At 40.9% G+C, this 21,652-nt stretch overlaps 1 pseudogene; it reads left to right on the top strand.

Annotated features, from left to right (window-relative positions):
• The window catches only part of LOC145805589 (uncharacterized), a 123,350-nt pseudogene that overhangs the window by 1,603 nt on the left and 100,095 nt on the right, over positions 1-21,652 (top strand).

The following is a 21,652-nucleotide window of genomic DNA, read 5'->3' as shown; positions in this document are numbered from 1 at the left end:
TGAATTATCTGTTATAAAGATTGTATATCTGTTTAGAAGTAATGTGAAATTGGGAGAATGTATGAATGAATTGTGGCATTTGATAACAATTTGAGTGGTGAATTGCCTAATTCACTTGGCAATTGTTCGAGTTTGTTGATTGTTCGGGTTAATGGTAATCGCCTTTCTGGCAGTATTTCAGCTGGTCTGTGGACATCAATCAATCTGATATTGTTGATGCTTAGTGACAACTCCTTTACCGGTCAGCTTCCAAGAACACTAGCACCACATTTATCGCAACTCGAGATCAGTAATAACAAGCTTTCAGGTGAAATCCCAACTGGGTTGTCTTCTTCGAAGACTTATAACAGTGTTGTGTGCAAGTAACAACCTCTTTGTTGGTACAATTCCCCAAGAATTTGTAGGACAATCTTCACTATATTTAAAATATTTAATTCTATTGTGTACAAAACAACAACTAGAATTTAAAGAAATAAAGAAAATGAGAGAATTTGTTTGATTACAAAAATCAAACTCAAAATAATAAATAAATAAATAAAAACAAATTTTATTTTGTTACAAAAACAAAATTAAAATCTGATTTAAATAAATAACAATAACGCAAAAATTAATTAAATAACTTACTTGATTTAATTTCTTCGAATTATAATCTGATCAAGTCCAGTGTTTGACACTGTGTCCTTAAGACAGATTCGTCCTCTCCATGGTGCTTTCAGAATGTGGACGTCTATCTCCCAGGATAAAATGATCTACTACAAACAATAGCAGCACTACAAATTGTTTGTCTAACGAACACACAAAGTGTTTATACTCTCTCTGACAAGAAAATAATGCAGCAAAATGAAGAGGATGTTTGCAGAATGATGAAGGACAAAAATTAGAGTTCTCTCAATCCAAATGAGGGCTGTCCTATTTATAGATGGAATGGTGGCTCTAGGTTTTGAATTGAACAACTATGATACCTGTTGGTTTTGAATTCAAACAGATTTGAATCTGTTAATAATTCAAATAGATAGCAAAAAACGGGAAGGCCCTGTTTGGGTGTGCACTAATTCACAGGCACCCGCGCCCAAGCCCAAGCCCAGCCTAGCCCAGCCTGCCCGGACGGCGGCAGGGCGCGCGCGCGCGTGTGTGGTGATTTTTGGGTCCAATGGGTCTAGCCCATTTTGCCCATAACCTCTCCCTCTAAAACACTTGGGTACCCCTTGGGCACACCCCAAGTACCAAAACCCATGCCTTATAAACCCTTTCAAAACTTCCCATCAAATCAATGTGGGACAAGCCATTTTACAACCTTAAGGAATTTCCACCAAAACTCCATTTCCATGGAGCACACTTTGGCTTCAATTTCCCATTCACTCAGTAATGGTTTTGAGCAACCAAATATACCACGTGAATCACAACGCGGCATAGAACGCGTTACCACTTTGACCCGAGTAAATCGACGCACGGGGCCCACCTAAAAAATAGACCAAACTTGAGACCCAGAATTTTTCTACCATTTCCAACAGAATTGACAACACTTTCTCAATTGAAAACTCTGCTGCTCGATGGGATTCTATGTTCTGGTCATTTTCCATCAGATATTGTCTCATGGAAGTCGCTGACAACTCTGAATCTCAGTCGAAACCAACTCTCAGGTTCAATTTCTGCAAAACTTGGTGTTTTACCAAGCCTCACTGTTTTGGACTTGTCAAGGATGAGTTCTCAGGTCAAATTCCGACTCAGATTGGCCTTTTAAAGCTAATTTCCCTCAATTTGTCTTCCAACTATCTCACTGGAAGAATCCCAGCTGAGTTTGAAAATACTTTTTTCAATGCCAGCTTCTTGAACAACACCAGTCTTTGTGCCAGTAATCCGTCAGTCGGCCTTGAGATCTGCTCTTCTGGATTTGAATACTCGAGCAAAATATCCTCCATCCTCCTCGCTATAATGATAGATATAGCTGTGAGAATTAAAACTGTATAAATTAATATACATGTAACCATAAATATCGGCCGGTAGACTCATACCGGAAAATACCGGTGAGATGTAGCGTCCGATTCCTGATATGTTTCAGCCTAAATCCATAAATGCAGCGATATAGTTCCGATACATCCGTATGCTTTGTTTCTATTTCTGTTTGTTGTTCTGTGGTGACTAGCTTCTCGACAAAGAAAGTGGTGTAGCTTTTCTCCACCACAAGATACAACTAATAGTAGCTCCATTGGGCTTTGAAGATGACCAAATAGATTGGGCTTTATTTATATCCTTTGTTTGGATCTAATGCTAATAGCCCTCCTTTTTTCATTACACATTTTGTGCTCAGCCTATGCATCTCCTACATATATATATATTTTTTTTAAATAATTTTTTTTTTGTTTGTTTGTTTTTTTCTAATCGTAAAACCAACTCTAGCCTATACGCTGTTCATGAATAGATTGATACTATTCTTCTTTTGAGCTCCCCAACCCACCCAACAAAAAAATGAGAGATAAACAGAGACTTATTGAGTTGTGTTGTTTGCCCCAATTTAGACGGATAATACAAGTCAACACCAGCAATTATAGGGTAAATGACATTTGGTCCTTTTATTTTTCATTTAAAATATTAACAATATATGACAAGTAATTGAATGCGTGAGATATAAATTGATGAAATTAAAATTATAGACACAAAGGTAAAATCTATTGAAAAAATAATAATTTTTTGATGACTTTAATACAATATTGAAGTGGGTGTCAATGTTCAATCGAGGTGGAATAAAGTGGGTTTAGATTCTTTGTAATAAAATATTTACACCACAAAAAGAATGACTAAAAACCATTCAGGTTTGAACGAGGAATTGACTCATTAAGTTGGCTTCATAAAAGAGGTGTTGAGAAAAGTGTAAAACCTTATATCCCACATTGATTATAGAGGAGAACATTGATCGATATTTAAATCCCATTTTTTGCACAAGGGTGTAAGCCCTTTGGGGCATCCAAATTTTCCGAAGGAAGGGAATTATGGATGCTTCAAGGATGGACTTCGACCAAGACTATGGTCCAAGCTGGTTATGCAAAAAGTTGCCACACGCGCGCGTACTGCCGGGTCCCGGTCCGTGGACCTTGGGCTTGAGGTTTATTGGAATGGATTGAGTATGGGGGTTGGGCTTCGCCCACCCATCTTAATCTTTTTGGGCCAAGCTAGAATTGTGCTGGAATGGATTGAGTGTGGGGGTTAGGCTTGGCCCACTCATCTTAATATTTTTAGGCCAAGCTAGAATTTTAGGCCACTAACATTTTATATGTGTATGTAGTGGGGGGATTATATTCGAATCCAAAATATGTCTCAATACGTCCAATTTAAATTTAAATTCTTATTATATCCTAATATGAATTTATTAATAAGGACAACACATATTAAATCCTAAAATATTTTTTTTTCCCTCATGGTGCACCATAATCAGTTATTCCTATTCAAATCTTTGTGTCTTCTTCCTCAAGAGATCAAAATTATTTCTTCTTTTTCTTCTTCTTCTTCATCTTCCCTCCAAAACTCCAATCCACCTTATCAAAACTCACCATCATTGTAGCACCTGTATCCTTCAAAGCTTATGGGAAAGTGTACTTAAATCATTTATTTTTATTTTGGAAATCGTTGGTGTTGTTATGGGTTTTTGGAGGAGTACAATCCGATTTAAACTTGTTGGGTTTGGTTGCTCGCACTTATTCTTGTCAAAAGTTCCTTGGAGACTTAGAAATTCTATTCTAGGGTCGACACTAGCCTTCCTAAGGGTCGACCCTTACTTGTTGATGAAGTTTCTAGAAGTGTTGCTGGAAAATAGGGTAGACACCAGACTGGGGAGGGTTGACCCTTTTATGTCTGTGTGTTAGTTGCTGGAAAATAGGGTAGACACCAGATTGGGGAGGGTCGACCCTCTTATGTCTGTGTGTTAGTTGTTGGAAAATATGGTCGACCCCCTTTGCTTGTGCAGATTGTCTTTTCTACCTAAAGGGTCGACCCCCATGCCCAAAGGGTCAACCCCTGTGTGTTTTTTTTTTTTTTTTTTCCAGATTTTTGAGGTCCGAATAGGCCCTATCTAAGGGGGTTTTTGGGCCTATTATTTTATTTGACTTTAGGGCTATTTCTTACTACTATAAATAGTCCCAAACCATTTTTCTTTCATGATTTTCCTCCACTTTTTTCTCTTAAACCGTGATTTCTCTCTTCTCTCTCTAAAACTCAAACTTTTTCACTTAAATCTCTAGATCTACTTACCTAGAGTGATCTTTTCACCTTGCTCCTTTGAGATTAAGTGTAGAGCTTATCTAGGGCTTCATTTTCATCGGAGCAAAACGTGGTTTCATCACCACTGACTCTTGAGCTTTCTCTCTTCTCTCTCATCTAAGCTTAAGGTAGGGATGTTCAACTCTTTAATATGGGTTTTAACCTAGATATGTGTCATTTTTGCATAAATGGTGGAGTTGGGAAGTTTGGGTGAAGTTAGGGTTTGGGTTTGGGTTTGAATTTTGAAAGAGGGGTTTTCTATTTGGGGCTCCATACGTGTACGTGAGGTCTCGAAAATGGTTATTTGTATATAAATGATGAAATTGAGTCTTGGGGGGTTGATGTTTGAAAATGGGGAGATTTGCCCTAATATGAGTTAAATAAATTATTGGTACAAATAATGAAATTGTTATGAGAAATATGAAATTTGAAGAATGCACGAGTGAGTTGTGTAATTGGATTTGATAAATCACTCATCTATGGAAAATATGATAAATTATCTGTTTGTTAGATTTATTTATCTGTTTAGAAATATCTACTTTGGGCTATCAGTGGAGGATAGCTATGATTGTTATAGAAATTGCATGAAGATTAAGTGAATTGAAACTAATCAATTGGATTATGTCATTGAATATGACAGTTGGATTAAGCCATTGAATTTGTGATTTGATTGGTCATTATATATGACAACGTGTTTAAATACATTGTATATGTATCTTTGTTTGGAGGAGATAGGGGATGTACTCCATTGTTTGGGAGGAGATAGAGGATGGACTCCATTGATAATTACGTTGGCCGGAGTGTCCAAGGTGAAAGTCCCGAAATGTTATATATTTGTGGGTGTCGGTTCCCTCAGCCGTGGTTCCGTAAAATGGCAAGAAATAGAAGTATTGGATTTGATGAATGTATCAAATTGTGAACCATTGAGTTGTAGTCTCATATTGGTTGCTTGATAATAATGAATTTGGCTAATTGATTTACCTGAAATGGTAGAATGGAAATGAATTAAGATATTGGTTATCTATATTGAATGACTTTGAAAAGAATATGTGTTGGTTAAGAATGTTGCACATTTATCTGATGCTAATATTTTAGTTAATTCTCATATATGGTTTAGCATATCTCTACTGGGCTTTAACTCACCCTACTTGGGAAACTATTTTCAGGTACAAGTGACATGTCACCTCCAAGGACATAGCTTGGGAGGCTTAGGGGCTGAAGGCTCCACTTTTGTGATTTTGTTTTGAGTTAAATGTTTATTCAAGTCAAGGGCTTTATTTGTATAGAGACTAGACTCTTCTTTTGTTGTAACCAAGCGAAGTCTTGGAAAGATGTAAGCCCTTAGGGCATTTATTTTGTTGTTCTAAACTAGAGTTACATGCTATATTTTCAAGTTGAACATTTATGAAAGTGTAATGCATGTGACATCTTTTGTAATATTAACTCTGATGAATGAAAATATAACATTTCTATTATGTCTCCAGATCTTATGAATGGTTGATTTGTATAATATTTTGAGAGTGTTACAATCATCATCAACATCATTGTTTTTTTATTATTTTGAAACCCTAGACCTTAGAAGAAAGATTTTACAAGAAACTTATATTTTTGTTACCTAGATCTATAAAATAATATTAAAAAAAGACCAATAAAAATAAAACAAAAACATAAAACTGGTGGATTTGAACACACTACCCAAAAATTAAAAAATAAAATAAATCATATCAAACCCACTAAAAATAATAACATAATGGTCCTGAAAATCAGTTAAAAATGGTTTGTTAAGATGATTCATTCATCAATATACAAATAAAAACACCATTTTAGCGTTCTTTCACAAATATTAGTTTAAATATATATATATATATATATATCAAGTTAAAATAAATTAAAAGTAAACTGCTACAAGTATGAAAACAAGAATTAGTAATTTAAAAACTTCTCCACCCCCCCCCCCCCAATGTTGCTTGTTTACATGAGGTTTTTATATAGGAAAAATGTCTAATATGAGTTGGAAAACAAAAATGTGAAAAAGGCAGAGAGAAGAGGAAGCAAAGGAATGCAAAGTTAACAAGTAGGAGGGAAAATCAGAGAGAAGGGGAAGCATTGAAGCATTAACAAACAAGTATGAAAGAAAACGGAGACCATGAAGAATAAAAAGAAGAAGAAGATCATATAGTACATTATTTGAGAATTATTCATTTTTGTTAGTGCTTCATACTTATGTGCTTATAAGCTTGGTTTTTACTTTTCCATGAGCATTCTTGTGGATAATTTATAATTTAAAAGTTTTTTCTTTTTTGTATTGAAAAGTTTTATAATGCTTCTGTAGAAGTTTGATTTTTTTTTTTTGTATTTATAATGCTTATGTGCTTATAAGTTTTTTTCCCCTTGTATTTGAGAATTATTTTTTGTATTGAAAAGTTTTTGAAATAATTTAGCTTTTTTAGTTTGTTTATTATTTATTATTTGGGTTTACCTTGAGGGTAATTTGGAAAAAATAATAGGGTGTAATAAGAGTAAAATAAAATTTTAAATAATTAAATAGGGTGTACTTAGAAATTGGGTGTACTTAATGATTTTTTGGATGTAAATAGAATCCCCCGTATATAGTGTTTCTCATTCAAGGACCACCAACCTTTGGTATCTATTTTAATTTCAATCGGGTCAAACCACACTTATAAACAAATATGGGCTCAAAAGAATATTTGTTGGTCCTTTAGATTGGTCCTAAAAGAACAAAAATAATTTGGGCCTATTTATATTTGTAATATGCTATAATACTTTTCTAAATTTTGGGCCAAATTTTTGGGGCCTAAAGTACAGGCCTTAATGGCCTTAGCCTAGGGCTAGTTGTGATAGAACCTTATAGGATCTTGAATTCAATACATCTTAAAAATAAAACGAATATACCTTTGTCAGCCATTGAATTAGAGAAGTTGAGAAAATACCCCTAATAGTTGAACCTTAAATTCTTGGCTCACCTTTTTCTCTCGGTCTCTCTTAATTAGGATGACTATAAAACTTTGAGTGATGGAAAAATACTCATATTATGAAAGGGTAGTCACTCATCCTTATGTAGAGAAGAGAAGAGGGCCAGATAAACTATATCAGAAGAATTCGTGTCTATCAAGGTTTCCTTCTTATCTTAAAAGAGTAATTATGTCATATTTAAAATTCTAATTACTGAACTTTATCTCAAATATTGGCTTTATCTAATTGTGGAGTCCAAATAAAACAATACATGTCAAAGATATGTAGGCGATTGGGCCACACCAGAGAATAAATTGAACATTCTCCCACTTGGCCCATGAAGCCGATTATGATTCAATTATAAGTTTTTTTTTTTTCAAAAATATGCAATTGATAAAAAATTTGACTCACTGGATTCCACACTAAAAAGTTTGACACGTGATCATGAAATTTTAAAAATAGCCAATAAGTTCAGATATATTAGAGACTATAATACTGTGATTACTTCAGATCACCAATGTGAGTCATAGCGGTTATATAACATTTATGTCATATTTCTTTCTATGCACCACACCATCGATAACCTTCACTAACCCAGTCCATTATCGGGATATGTAATTATTTGCCTGAAAGGCCTCTATAATTTGTCTTGTTAAGACATTTCCTGTTTATCAATATTCAAATTAATGTGTATACACACATTTAGAAACAAGAAAAATAGAAACAAAATTATTATTGCGCAAATAGTGTCAAATAAAAATAAGCACTCAAGATCAACCATACACATCATGGGTTGCTTAAAAGACCCATCCTAATAACATGTTCTTTGTATGTCTTTGGTAGCAATCCCTTTGTGAATGGATTAGCAATCATAAGAGAGGTGCTTAAGTTTTCAATTAACACTTGTTGTTTATGGACTCTTTCTATAACAATTAAGTACTTTACTTCCATGTGTTCAGAACCACTGGAGTACTTTCCATTCTTAGAGAAGAAAACTAATGCGGCATAGTCACAATATATCTTTAGCGGCCTGGCAATTGAGTCAACAACACCAAGTCCTGAGATGAAATTTTGCAACCATAAAGCATGATTTGTAGCCTCAAAGCATGCCACAAACTCAACCTCTATAGTAGATGAAGCAATAGTGGACTGCTTCACACTCTTCCATGAAATTGCACCACTAGCTACAAGAAAAACAAAATCTAATCTAGATTTTCTACTGTCAAGGCAACCAGCAAAATATGAGTCTAAGTATCCGGTCACTTCTAACTATTCTGACCTCCTATAGGTGAGTATATAGTCCTTTGTTCCTTGAAGATATCTCATAACTTTCTTCACTGTTTTCCAATGTTTCATTCCAGGATTACTTTGGAATCTTCCCAACATTCCAACTGCACAACTAATATCTGGTCTGGTACATGCATGGGCATACATCAAGCTCCCTACTGCTGATCCATATGGAATGTCCTTCATTTGTTTTCTTTCCAAGTCATTCCTTGGACACTGTTTTTTACTTAATTTATCACCCTTCATGATAGGTGCATTACTGGCTGAACAAAACTGCATATTGAATCTCTCCAAAACACGATCAATATATCTATAGCGATCCCAGTTTTCCTCTCATTGTTTATTGTATTCCGGACTCGGTTCCGTGGATGATTGTTGTTGTTTGTATTACATTTCCGTCATTTAACTCTTTGAAGTTGAGTTTAGAAATGTCTTGGGCGTGTTCCGAACAGGTTGGGTGAGCTTTGGTCTCTATTCTTGTTGCCCAGATTTTTGATGATCCGCTTGAGCGGGTCCCTTTGCACTCGAGCGGAGTTTACATCCTTTCAGCATTTTGTGCGTCTGCAAAAATACTGTAGGTCTGTTTTTCGCGCTCGAGCGAATTTAATTACGCTCGAGCGGGTCGCGCTCGAGCGGGTATCTGACACTCGAGCGGGTGTTCGAAGTCTGTAAAAGTACTAGAGGAGTGTAATCTACTCTCGAGCGGGTACTGTTTTGCTGTTGTGCCTTGGCGCTTGAGCGGGTTAAGTTTTTGTGTCTGACGCTCGAGCGTCTTATTCTCCACTCGAGCGGGTCATACGTATATCAGATTGCAGCTGGGTCATTTTAAATCACTTTTTTAACTTTCTCTCCCTCTCTAACTTTTCAAAACCCTAATTTCGGCAGTCTCTCTCTCTTCACTCTCTCACTCTCTCTAAGAATCCATCTAGTTCTAGAGTATTTCTACCTTGGTTCCTTTGTATAAAAGGTAGAGTTTGGCTTGGGCTATCTTTGGATCTGAAAAAGTGTTGATTTGGAACATCTTTGGGTTTCTTCATCTTTCCCTGGGGTTTTAAACTTTTAGGTTAACTACTCATATTTATGATCTTTGGCATAAACTTGTAGTCATTTTGATTTAATGTTGTAGTCGGGAAAGTTTGGGAGTTAGGGTTTTGAAACCTTAAAATGTGTAAAGAGGGGTTTTGTTCCATTGTACTATATATGTGTATTTGAGCCTTAAAATGAAGTTATTGAGGTCCATTGATGATATTTGGACCTTTAGGTCAATATTGTGGGAAAAGGGAAAAATACCTTAGTTGGGATTAATTGGGTCATTTGTGAAATTAATGACATTTATTATGAGGTAATGAAATTGATTTTGAAATAACGAAATTGAGAAGTTATGAGAATGAATGGTGGAGTTGGATTGATTAATCACTCGCCTTTGAAATTGTTGATAATTTATCTGTTGACGCATTTATTATCTATTTAGAAATAATTGCTTTGGGCTATCGGTGGAGGATAGTCTTGATTGTTGTAGACACTGCATGATGATTAGGTGAATTAAAACTAATCAATTGGTTATGTCATTGAATATAAGGGATGTAATAACACATTGAATATGTGCTTTGCTTGATCATTGTATATGATAAGTGTTTAAATATATTGTATATGTATATTGTTTGGGAGGAGAATGGGGATGTACTTCATGGTTTGAAAAGAGATAGGGGATGAACTCTCAAACCTGTTTGGGAGGAGATGGGGGATGGACTCCATTAATACAGCAAATATGTGTATTTAATTGAAGTATTGGAAGTGTTTTAATATGAGTTATAGTCTCATTGAATTGTTTGGCCAAGTTTTGAGCCATGATTATGAATTGAACTGTTTGGCCAGGTTCTGAGCCATGACTTTGAATTGAATTGTTTGGCCAGGTTCTGAGCCGTGTTTATGAATTGAATTGGTTAAGTAAAGGAAAGTGGAATGAAACATGGGCATATTTGTCATGGAACTGGAATATGTAATAAGTTGGTTTATACGAGTTAAACATTTATCAAATGCTAATATCTTAGTTATTGCTCATATTATGTTTAGCATATCTCTACTGGGCGTTGGCTCACCCTATATGGGACATCATTTTTAGGTGCAGGTGATATGCCACCTCCAAGGATGTAGCTTGGGAGGTTGTAGAAGCTGAATGCTTACTTTTGTGATTATTTTGTGTATTACATGTATATCAAGCCAAGGGCTTATTTTGTGTAAAGAGTTAGAACTCTATTTTTGTTGAACCCAAGTGTTGACTTGGAAAGTTGTAAGCCTATACGGCATTTACTTTTGTTGTCAACATGTAATATCTCTTGTAAGAATACCTTGATGTTGGGAATATGATATCTCTCTCTTGTATCATGAATGTATGATTATGAGTTTATTTTGAGGGCATTACAACTTGGTATCAAAGCGTACCGGGTTTGAATACTTTGGGTACGTGGGAAGTGGTTAGTACCACAATGGGTTTGTCTCGCTTGTTAGAGGCTTATGTATGATGTTATGTGCTTATGTGATAACATGTTTACTTGACTAAGTGGGTATGGAATTTAGTTTCTAGGATGTTGATTGGATCCTTGGGTTTCTGGGAGTCCTGTTCAAAAAGCACTTGAACAATGCTGTTTCTAACTAGAACTCTAGCAACGCCTTGGGACTGTCATTATCCGAAAACGAAATTCGTAAGTGCTTATGTGATTATGTGCTTACGCGGAATAAATTACTATTGTCCAATGTATTAGGACGCGAGTGAAATAGCTTCGGCACTTTTGTGAATGTGCTAATGTTCTTCGTTACCTTTATTAGGATGTTAGGACGGGGACGTGGTGGTAGGTGAGGTAGGCCTAGGAGGCATGAGATGCCTATACTGGATGAGATTCCGACACAGCAGGAGGGTGTTGGTCAGGCCAATGTGGCCGAGCCAGTAGGTCAGTAGGCCATGGGTGCCTTAGCTTGCGAGATGGCAGGAGCTTTGAGGGAATCTATGGACATTCTCAGAGTTGAGAATCAGGTCCAGGCCCATGTTGCTGAGGCAGGGCCTTCTTTTTTGAAGAGAGAGTTCTTCCGGTCGAATCCGGACGAGTTTGTGGGTGATCCTAAAGAGCCACTGAAGGTTGATGAGTGGCTTGAGCAGATGACAAAGACGTTTGAGATGCTTGGCATCGAAGACGGGGCATTGAAGGTGACCCTGGCGTCTTTCCAGTTGAAGGGAGATGCGGGTCAGTGGTGGAAGTTCATGCGGGGCCGTATTGGAGGGACTTGGGAGGCTTTCGTTGATGCCTTTCAGGAGAAGTTTTTATCTCCCGCTGTCAGGGAGAAGCTGAGGGATCAGTTCTATTAGCTCAAGCAGCTGAGTACACCAGTGGCCGAGTTTGAGGCCGCATTTACTAGCTTATTGAGGTTTGCTCCTGAGCTAGTAGCATCTGAGGAACGTCATTGTCTTGAATTTGAGAAAAAGTTAAGGACCAGGCTCAAGATGAGAGTTGCAGGGTCCATGACCTGGGAGTGTGGATGCCTTGTGGATGCTGCGACCCATATGGAGATTATTATGCAGGAGGAGGAGGAGGAGGAGAGGATGAGGGGCTCCAAGAGGAGTCAGGATGGCCAGGGGGATGGTAGAAGGCAGAGGGGTTCTAACCCTCAGCTGTCCCAGGGTGCTTTTCTGAGATCTACCTTTCCAGTGCCGAGTTCAGGTTCTGGGAGAGGCAGTCAGGGAGACTTTACCTGTTATAAGTGTGGTCAGTTGGGCCACAAGTCTCCAGCTTGCCCGCAGAGGGGAGGAGGTCAAAGAGCAGCTTCATCTTCGGCTAGACCTCAGAGCCAGAGTCAGGGTAGAGGCCAGCTGCTCTCTTATTACCAGTGTGGTCAGGCGGGGCACCTGAAGAGGTTTTGCTCGCAGTTGAGTGGCACATCTGGTGCATCTGGGTCGAGGTAGAGTTATCAGCCAGCTCAGTCTGTTCAGGCCTCGAGGGCCAATCAGGGAGCCTCATCATTTTAATCCTTGCAGCAACCTTTTGCTCCGAGAGGTGAGCAGGTAGATTAGAGACCTTCAGGCGCGTGTATGCTGTTACCACGTAGGATCTTGTACAGGCTCCATCAGTTGTGAGAGGTACCTTTTTGTTTTGCAACTCGGTTGCCAATGTGTTGATTGATACGGATGCATCCCATTCCTTTATATCTGTTGCATTTGCATCTGTTTTGGGGTTGGAGTTGGCACAGTTAGCTTCTCCTATTTGTGTTGTATCACCTGTTGAGAGTGAGTTGATTTTGAAACAAGGGTGTAGAGGTTACGATATTGAGGTCGCCGACCGCCAGCTTCCATTTTCTTTTGTAGTTATGGCTATGTCGGGTTTTGATGTGATTTTGGGTATGGACTGGCTATCGTCATACCGGGCTATTATTGATTGCTACAGCCAGAGGGTTACTGTATGTACCTTGAGCGGGGATTGTTTCCATTTCTTGGGGGATCGGGTTGGTAGAGTGTTGCCACCAGTGTATGATTCGTGAGGGCGGAGTGAGCTTAGTGGTCTCCTCGCTAGCTTTATGAGTAGTGAGTGTGATGAGATCCAGATTGAGTTACCCAGAGTGGTTTGTGAGTACTCAGACGTCTTTCCCCGAGGACCTTGTTAGTTTGCCACCCCAGCGAGAGGTGGAGTTTTCTATTGATTTAGTGCCCGGCACGATGCCAATTTCTATGGCACCGTATCATTTTGCCCTAGCCGAGTTGAGTGAGTTGAAGATTCAGCTCCAAGAGTTGCTAGATAAGGGCTTTATCTGCCCTAGTACTTTGCCGTTGGGAGCATCGACCCTCTTTGCTAAAAAGAAAGATGGTGTCTAGAGACTTTGTATTGATTACCAGAAATTGAATCGGGCTACGGTTAAGAACAAGTACCCTATGCCCCGTATAGATGATCTGTTTGACCAGTTGAAAGGGTCCCGTTGTTTCTCCAAAATAGATTTGAGATTTTTTAGATTGTTTTGTGGTCGTTTTCGTGAACGACATTCTGATTTATTCACCTTCTGAGGAGGAGCACGAGGAACACTTGAAAGTGGTGCTTGAGTTGCTTAGAGCCCATAAACTGTATGCTAAGTTTGGGAAGTGTGAGTTCTGGCTAAGAGAGGTTAAGTTCTTAGGCCATGTAGTCTCCGGGGAAGGATTGGGCACAGCCTAAGAGTATTTTTTAGATTCGCAGTTTTTTGGGATTAGCTGGGCATTACCGCTGGTTTGTGAAAGATTTCTCCAGGCTAGCTTCGCCGTTGACTAAATTGACGCGGAAATGGGTCAAGTTTGTATGGAGTGAGACTTATAACAAGTCGTTCCAAGAGCTTAAAGTTAGACTTACCACCGCTCTAGTGTTGATTATTCCAGAGAGAGGTTTGAGTTATGCGATTTATTGTGATGCCTCACGAGAGGGATTAGGTTGTGTGTTAATGCAAGAGGGGAAAGTGGTAGCCTATGGCTCGCAGCAGTTGAAAATACACGAAAGGAATTACCCTACAAATGATCTAGAGTTAGCAGCTGTGATTTTTTCCTTAAAGATTTGGAGGCACTACCTGTTCGGTAAGAGATTTGTGGTGTTCTCGGATCATAAGAGTCTGAAATATCTGTTTACACAGAAAGACTTGAACTTGAGCCAGAGGAGGTGGATGGAGTTTATTGAGGATTACGACTTCGCGTTGCATTACCACCCAGAGAAGGCCAATGTTGTGACCGATGCCCTTAGTAGGAAATCCTTTAGTGATGTACCTTGTGTAGCCATCCGGGAATGGGAAATGTTGGGTGCACTAGGCGAGTTTGATTTGCTTTTGGGCGAATCTGTTAAGTCTACGGCCTTGTTTTCTGTGGTTGCGTAGCCTACACTTGTGAATCGAGTGGTAGAGGCGCAGGGGAGTGACCTTGAGGTGGAATCCCTCCGGGAGAAGATCTCCAGTGGAAAGGTTGAGAAGGGTTTGATTGTGTATCTCGACTTGAGTGTGAGATACCGAGACCGTTTGTTTGTGTCGGAGTCTTGCAGAGAGGACGTACTCCGAGAGTTTCACCATTCACGCCTTGCGGTGCATCCGGGAGGCACTAAGATGTATCGTGATTTGGGTCACCGATTTTGGTGGCGGGGTATGAAGAAGGATGTGGCAGTTTTCGTATTGAAGTGCCTTACTTGTCAGCAAGTGAAGGCCGAGTATTAGAGGCCAGCGGGTTTGCTACAACCCTTGCCTATAGCCGAGTGGAAGTGGGAGCATGTCACAATGGACTTCGTTGTAGGTCTACCGAGGACTCACCGGGGTAGTGATGCTATTTGGGTGGTTGTAGATCGGTTGACTAAGTCAGCGCACTTCATTCCTATGTGCGTGGGAGATTCAGTAGATCATCTTGCCGACTTGTATATTTGGGACATAGTGAGGTTGCACGGGGTCCCAGTGTCGATCGTCTCAGATAGAGATCCGCGTTTTACCGCTAGGTTATGGCAGAGTTTTGTAGAGTGCCTTGGGCACTAGGTTGACCTTTAGCACGGCTTACCATCCTCAGACTGATTGGCAGTCCGGGCGTACTATTCAGATCCTTGAGGATATGTTTCGAGGTTGTGTCCTTGACTTTAGTGGGTCATGGGAGAGGCACTTGCCCTCAGTAAAGTTTGCCTACAGCAATAGTTTCCAATCGAGTATTGACATGGCACCGTTTGAGGCCTTGTATGGCCGACCGTGTAGGTCTCCAGTGTGTTGGGCCGAGGTGGGTGATGCATCTTTCTTGGGCCCGAAGTTGGTGAGGGAGACGACGGAGAAAGTTGAGCTTATCCGTAGGAGGCTTGTTATAGCCCAAAGTCGCCAAAAGAGTTATGCCGACCGTAGGAGGAGGCCTTTGGCATTTGAGGCGGGTGATCATGTCCTTTTGAAAATATCCCCTAGGTGGGGTTTGATGAGGTTTGGGAAGAGTGGGAAGTTGTCCCCTCGATTTATTGGCCCTTTTGAGATCCTTGAGAGGATTGGCGAAGTTGCCTACCGTTTAGCTTTGCCGCCGTAGTTGTTCGGAGTGCTTGACGTGTTTCATGTTAGTATGCTTCGGAAGTACAAGCCGGATCTGTCGCATGTATTGGATTGGACCGACTTAGAGGTAGATGAGGATGCCTCTGTAGACACCCCATTATTGACCGATCTTGAGACTCAGACATCACCAGTTGAGCGCTCGGTGATACTACATATTGTGCTCGTTCAGAAGTCTCAGAGTCGCGGCCGTGAGCCCTGCCTCCGGACTTCCGAACCCTCTTCTGTGCCTTGCCTCGGTTTGCGAACCAGACTCGATTTTCTATGTTTCTTTTCCCGAGGGGAGGGAGAGGTCCCGTAGACCATCTCTCAGTGGCCGCGGGCTACATTTTGTGGCCGCAGGCCATTTTGCCCATTTCGGAGTCCGGTTTCCGGTTTTTCGGGACCGTTGGCCGTGTGCCTCGATTTGGGACCGCCTAACCATCTCCGTTTGTTCTGATTTTTGGCATACTTCCTTTCTACTCCCTTTTGAGGGACACTGGGGTCTGAGAAACCCACTTCGTGGCCGAATGCCACTTTCGGTGCTTAACAGCCCGTTTTCGGGACCCCAAACTGCGTGTTTTGGCCCCCAAGCATTCGTTCTGCATCAGTTTTCGTTCATTTTTGGCAGGTGCCTCTGTTTCATTACCAGGAAGGTCACTGGAGGGTGGGAGGCCAGCAATTATCTTGGCAACCAGTTATATTCCATTTTCGCCCTCCGACACCCGTTTTTCTCACTTCCGAGCCAATGTTGAACACCTTGGGGCCACTTTCTTCAACCCCAAACCACATATTTGTGTTGTACACACATGGGAGGACCCTAAAAGTCTATGGCCGGCCAGAAATTCCATTTGACCCTTTTGAACCCCTCCTTCCGAGCCAATGTTGAACACCCTCGGGCCACTTTCTTCAACCCCAAACCACATATTTGTGATGTACACACTTGGGAGGATCCTAAAAGTTGGTGGCCGGCCACTAATGTAACCTGACCCTTTTGACCCCCCCTAGAAGTGGCTTGTTCTCTCTCCTGTTTTAGAGTTTCCAAATTCGAACCACAGGGTTGTGCAGAGGAGACCTGGGAGGCCACCCTTTTGTGGTGGCCGGCCACTAAAGCAAGTTGACCCTTTTGACCCCTAGCCGGCCGGCTAGGGGTGGTGGCCGGCCGGCCACCTCAAGTCCAAAAACCAGCCGGCCATGATCCTCACAAATCACACTTTACAGCTGTATAGCTGTATCCCCCAGAAAATATCTGTATCCGGGGGATATTTTTTGAGGGAAAACTTGCCTCCTTTTCCCCCACCTTTTCCCCACCTTTACACTCTCTTTTTGTTCCTTATAACCAGCTGCAAGCCTTTGTATTAGGGGTTAGAAAAATTGGTCTTCAAGCTTGATATTCAAAATCCTCCTCCATCTCTCTCATTTCCTTGAAAACCTCCAAGTCCAACACCACCATTTATTCTACAACACCAACCCCAACCCTTCCATCCTCTATTCCAGAAGTTTGAAGGTGTTCTCCAGAGGCTAAAGGTGCTGCAACTCAAGCCAAAAGGCAACCAAAGTCAAGCCTTCAAGGGTAAGTAGTATTTTTCCTTTTTTGAGCTTATTTTGGTATATTTTCTTAGCCATACATGCTTATTGATTTGAGCTCCGGCCCTAACTAAAAGTGGCCTTATTTTGAGCTCTTTTTTACTTTTTCTTAAGGGCTCAACCCTGTTTGAGCCCCCCATCTTGCACTTGCTTCAAAATCTTCCTTGAATGCTATTTTCTTGCATGCTTTGGCAGCCCATTATGCTTCCGTTTTTGGGTGTTTTACAGAACTAAAAATAGGCTTATTTTGAGTCCCTCTTCAACATTTAATAAGGGCTCAACACTGTTTGGGACCTCCATGTGCCACTTCATGTTATATCCCCTCTTTGGTCCCCATTTTTGCATGTTTTGGAAACCCATTATGCTTTCATTTTTGGTCATTTTACAGAACTTAAAATAGTCTTATTTTGGCCCATTCTTCAAGTTTCATTAAGGGTCTTTGGCCGTTTGTGGAATATTTTGTAGACTTTGTGTTATAGCCACTTTTGAGCCTCCTTTTGCATTGCATTTCTAGCATGTTTTTATACTGTTTTGGTCATTTTACAGTTCTGTAAATATGCATATTTTTGGTCCCTATTCAATGTTGTAGAAGGGAATTTTTCAGTTTGGGCTTTGCATATGCCACTTGCCTCTTTGGCCACCTTTTGGCCCTTTTTCTTGCATAAGAGCTTAGCCATATCCATGTTTGTTTTTAGGGTTTTTACAGTTCTGTAAAGTGGCTTATTTTTGGCCCCTCTTCAATGTTGTTGAAGGGCCCTAACCTGTTTAGAGTTAGCAGCTATGAGTTGCTTCATAATCTCATGTTTAGGGCCATTTTTGCATGCCATTGTTGCCCTATCTTTGCTTGCTGTTTGGCCATGATTTGTACTGTAAAAATTCTTATTTTGAGGCTGCCTTGCTTCTGTCTTTTCATCTCGTGTACCAATTATGCATGCTTTGTATAGCTGTAGTTCATTCTATGCGCCTAATTTGCATTTCGGGAGAGGTTCCATGCATCGGGTGTCATTTCGCCTCGTTTCGGGGCTGTTTTACCCCTCATTTTGCTACTGAAAATTGCGTGTTTGCATATCATTTTCCATGTCTTTGCCATGTCTCATTAGAGTGGCATTTCGGCGCCTGAGGGTCGGTCCTCGGTTTGCATGCACGCGTGCACGCATTTCGAGTTGTCTCATTTTCATCCATCGGCCTCTTATGTGAGTGTGGCTGAGGCTCTCTCATGTTAGTATAAGTCCATGTTGCATTTTATATGCCATTTTAGCCATTTGCATTGCGTATGCCATTGGCTCGGTTTGCGTGCCCGTGTGCACGCATTTCGAGGTACTTCATTTTCATCCATCGGCATCCTATGTGAGTGTGGCTGAGGCTCTCTCATGTTAGTGTAAGCCCATATCATATTTCCATGTCATTTGCATTGCGTATGCCATTGCCTCGGATTGCGTGCCCGTGTGCACGCATTTCGAGGCACTTCATTTTCATCCATCGGCCTCTTATGTGAGTGTGACTGAGGCTCCCTCATGTTAGTGTAAGCCCATATCATATTTCCATGTCATTTGCATTGCGTATGCCATTGCCTCGGTTTGCGTGCCCATGTGCACGCATTTCGAGGCACTTCGTTTTCATCCATCGGCATCCTATGTGAGTGTGGCTGAGGCTCTCTCATGTTGGTATAAGCCCATATCATATTTCCATGTCATTTGCATTGCGAATGCCATTGTCTCAGTTTGCGTGCCCTTGTGCACGCATTTCGAGGCACTTCATTTTCATTCATCGGCCTCTTATGTGAGTGTGGCTGAGCCTCTCTCATGTTAGTGTAAGCCCATATCATATTTCCATGTCATTTGCATTGCGTATGCCATTGCCTCGGTTTGCGTGCCCGTGTGCACGCATTTCGAGGCACTTCATTTTCATCCATCGGCATCCTATGTGAGTGTGGCTGAGGCTCTCTCATGTTGGTATAAGCCCATATCATATTTCCATGTCATTTGCATTGCGTATGCCATTGCCTCAGTTTGCGTGCCCGTGTGCACGCATTTTGAGGCACTTCATTTTCATTCATCGGCATCCTATGTGAGTGTGGCTGAGGCTCTCTAATGTTGGTATAAGCCCATATCATATCTCCATGTCATTTGCATTGCGTATGCCATTGCCTCGGTTTGCGTGCCTGTGTGCACGCATTTCGTGGCACTTCATTTTCATCCATCCGCATCCTATGTGAGTGTCGCTGAGGCTCTCTCATGTTGGTATAAGCCCATATCATATTTCCATGTCATTTGCATTGCGTATGTCATTTTCTTGATTTGCGTGCCCGTGTGCACGCACTTCGAGGCATCTCATTTTGACAGCATAGTGCATACTAGGTTGTATCTTAGATCGCATTTATGCCATTCCTCGGTTTGCGTGCCCGTGTGCACGCATTTCGAGACATCTCATTTTCATAGCATTGTGCATGCTAGGCTGTATCTTAGTTGCATTCCATGCGTGTCATGCATATTGCATCGTGTTCGGGATGGGAGTTAGCCCGGGCACGGGAAACGAGGTACGTTCCGTACTCCGAGTGACGGAACGCGTCTCAATTCCCCAGTCACCGACACTCCGGATTATCCATGATGAAGTTAGGTTCTTGTTATGTTTACACGTGCATTCATTCTATATTAAGTTGCACATTTCGACTCCTCTGCCATCATGCATCGATATGCGTGATTGGTGGCACGAGGATCAAGGCATGCATATATCTGTGAAAATACATTGCCATGCCCCTTTCCTGCTCTCTGTTGCAGCAAAATGAAGAATCAGCAAATTTTTGGAGTTTGGCGCGCATTTCGAGAAAAGGTGTAAACAGAGGCTAATTGGGGCATCCCGGTGGATTTCCGCGCAAGGCAGCCCAGACATGCATCATTAATCTGGAGCAAGGCAGTCCCTGGCTTGCACGCCAGTTTTACAGTTTTTCTTAGTTAATTTGTTAATTAATTAGGAATTTGTATATTATTTGGACTGTATTATTTGGACTGTAATATTCTTTTATTCGGGACTGTATATTTATTCGGACCCTCTGCGCGAGGGCAATGTTGTAATAAGTGTGCGTGAGTGTGATGTATGTCTTCCAACCCCACGTCTTTCTTCCCTTTTATTTACCTGCTTATGATGGTTAGATTAGGGCATATTTCAATTAGCATACAGTATGACAGCATGTTTGCATCATTCATCTGTTTTGCATGCACCGAGCTCGGCGCACCATACTAACTGCATTGTACTTTTAATTCCAAATTGAATACATGTTAGCTGTAGCATTTCATATGCCATGTTTAGAATAGCCGAGCCTGCTATAGTTTACATTTTTGCATGTGTTGCATTAGACATTTCTGTATATTTAGGATCATGCATGATTTCTAATAAACTTCTTGTTTTGGCTTGGAGTACTCAGTGAGTTTTATGCTTTAGCATCCTTGCATGCGTGTGAGTGACTGCCATAAATAGCATGCTTACCATGAGGCTATATGCTTATGTGATATATCTGCCTGAATGCCTGTGGGTGAAGGTTGGGTTATTTGGATTGGAACAATTCATTCACTGTGTGTTTTAAGCCCACTAGATAGTGGCAAAACCATCTTTTCTAAGCCCACCTGCGGGTGGTAAAATCTGCATTTTAAGCCTACTTGCGAGTAGCAAACAATCTTTCAAAAACAAACATGAAATGTTTTGTTCCAATTCAGGCGACCCAGTCTATACTTGTATGTTGTGCGCATCACATAGTAACCTAGGCTAATAAACCGGAATAAGAACGCACAATGTTTTCAAAAATAGATATCATGGTTAGTAGAGGCCGATCTTTGATCGGGCGAGCGGGGGTGCTCACGAAGTGACCTTCCCCAATCGTACCCAAGTTCCCGAGCCGAGGCAACTTTGGTGATGACGGACACGTGGCCTTTGGCACCGAGTCAGGGTTTCCTAAATTTCCCATTAAAAAAATATTTAGGTGGCGACTCTGTATCTGGCAAAGCAGTCCATGTTTGGCACTTCTTTCAAAAATCAGTTTTCTCAAAACGATTTGCCGGATTTGGACTCTTTGGTTCAGACTTAGAACCGTGACACAAATCGAGTCCGAGCTGTAGCAAGGTCCCCCGCGGGCTTGTTACAGTTTCTGGCGACTCTGCTGGGGATTTAGAGAACTTGACTCGAACTCGTGATATCTGTTTTTGACTACACTTTTCTGATTCTTTGCATTGCATTTGCATTGGTGCGCGTAGGACACCGTGTTTGCCATATGCTATTCCTGAACGGTTTGCCGGAGGCTTGTCTTGTCAAGGCATGACCATAAGGCTGACCGGTTGTGGGCTCTGCCAGTATGGGAACACAAACCCCGGTTTTACCGGGGCACCCTCTTTGACCATTCGACCTAGTGCATATTCGGATCCATAGTGACCATTCCAAACTAGGACAAGTTGCTTACCCGTTTATAGGTTGTTTGAAACCGCTGTGTGCGTAGTGAAACCCTACCCCAACATAGGGATGTTTTGGCTCT

Source organism: Camellia sinensis, chromosome 13 (genome assembly GCF_055761805.1).
Source record: "Camellia sinensis isolate YWXY chromosome 13, ASM5576180v1, whole genome shotgun sequence".
NCBI lineage: Eukaryota > Viridiplantae > Streptophyta > Magnoliopsida > Ericales > Theaceae > Camellia > Camellia sinensis.
The sequence above is the reverse complement of the archived record's forward strand: the minus strand, read 5'-3'. Positions and strand labels throughout refer to the sequence as shown.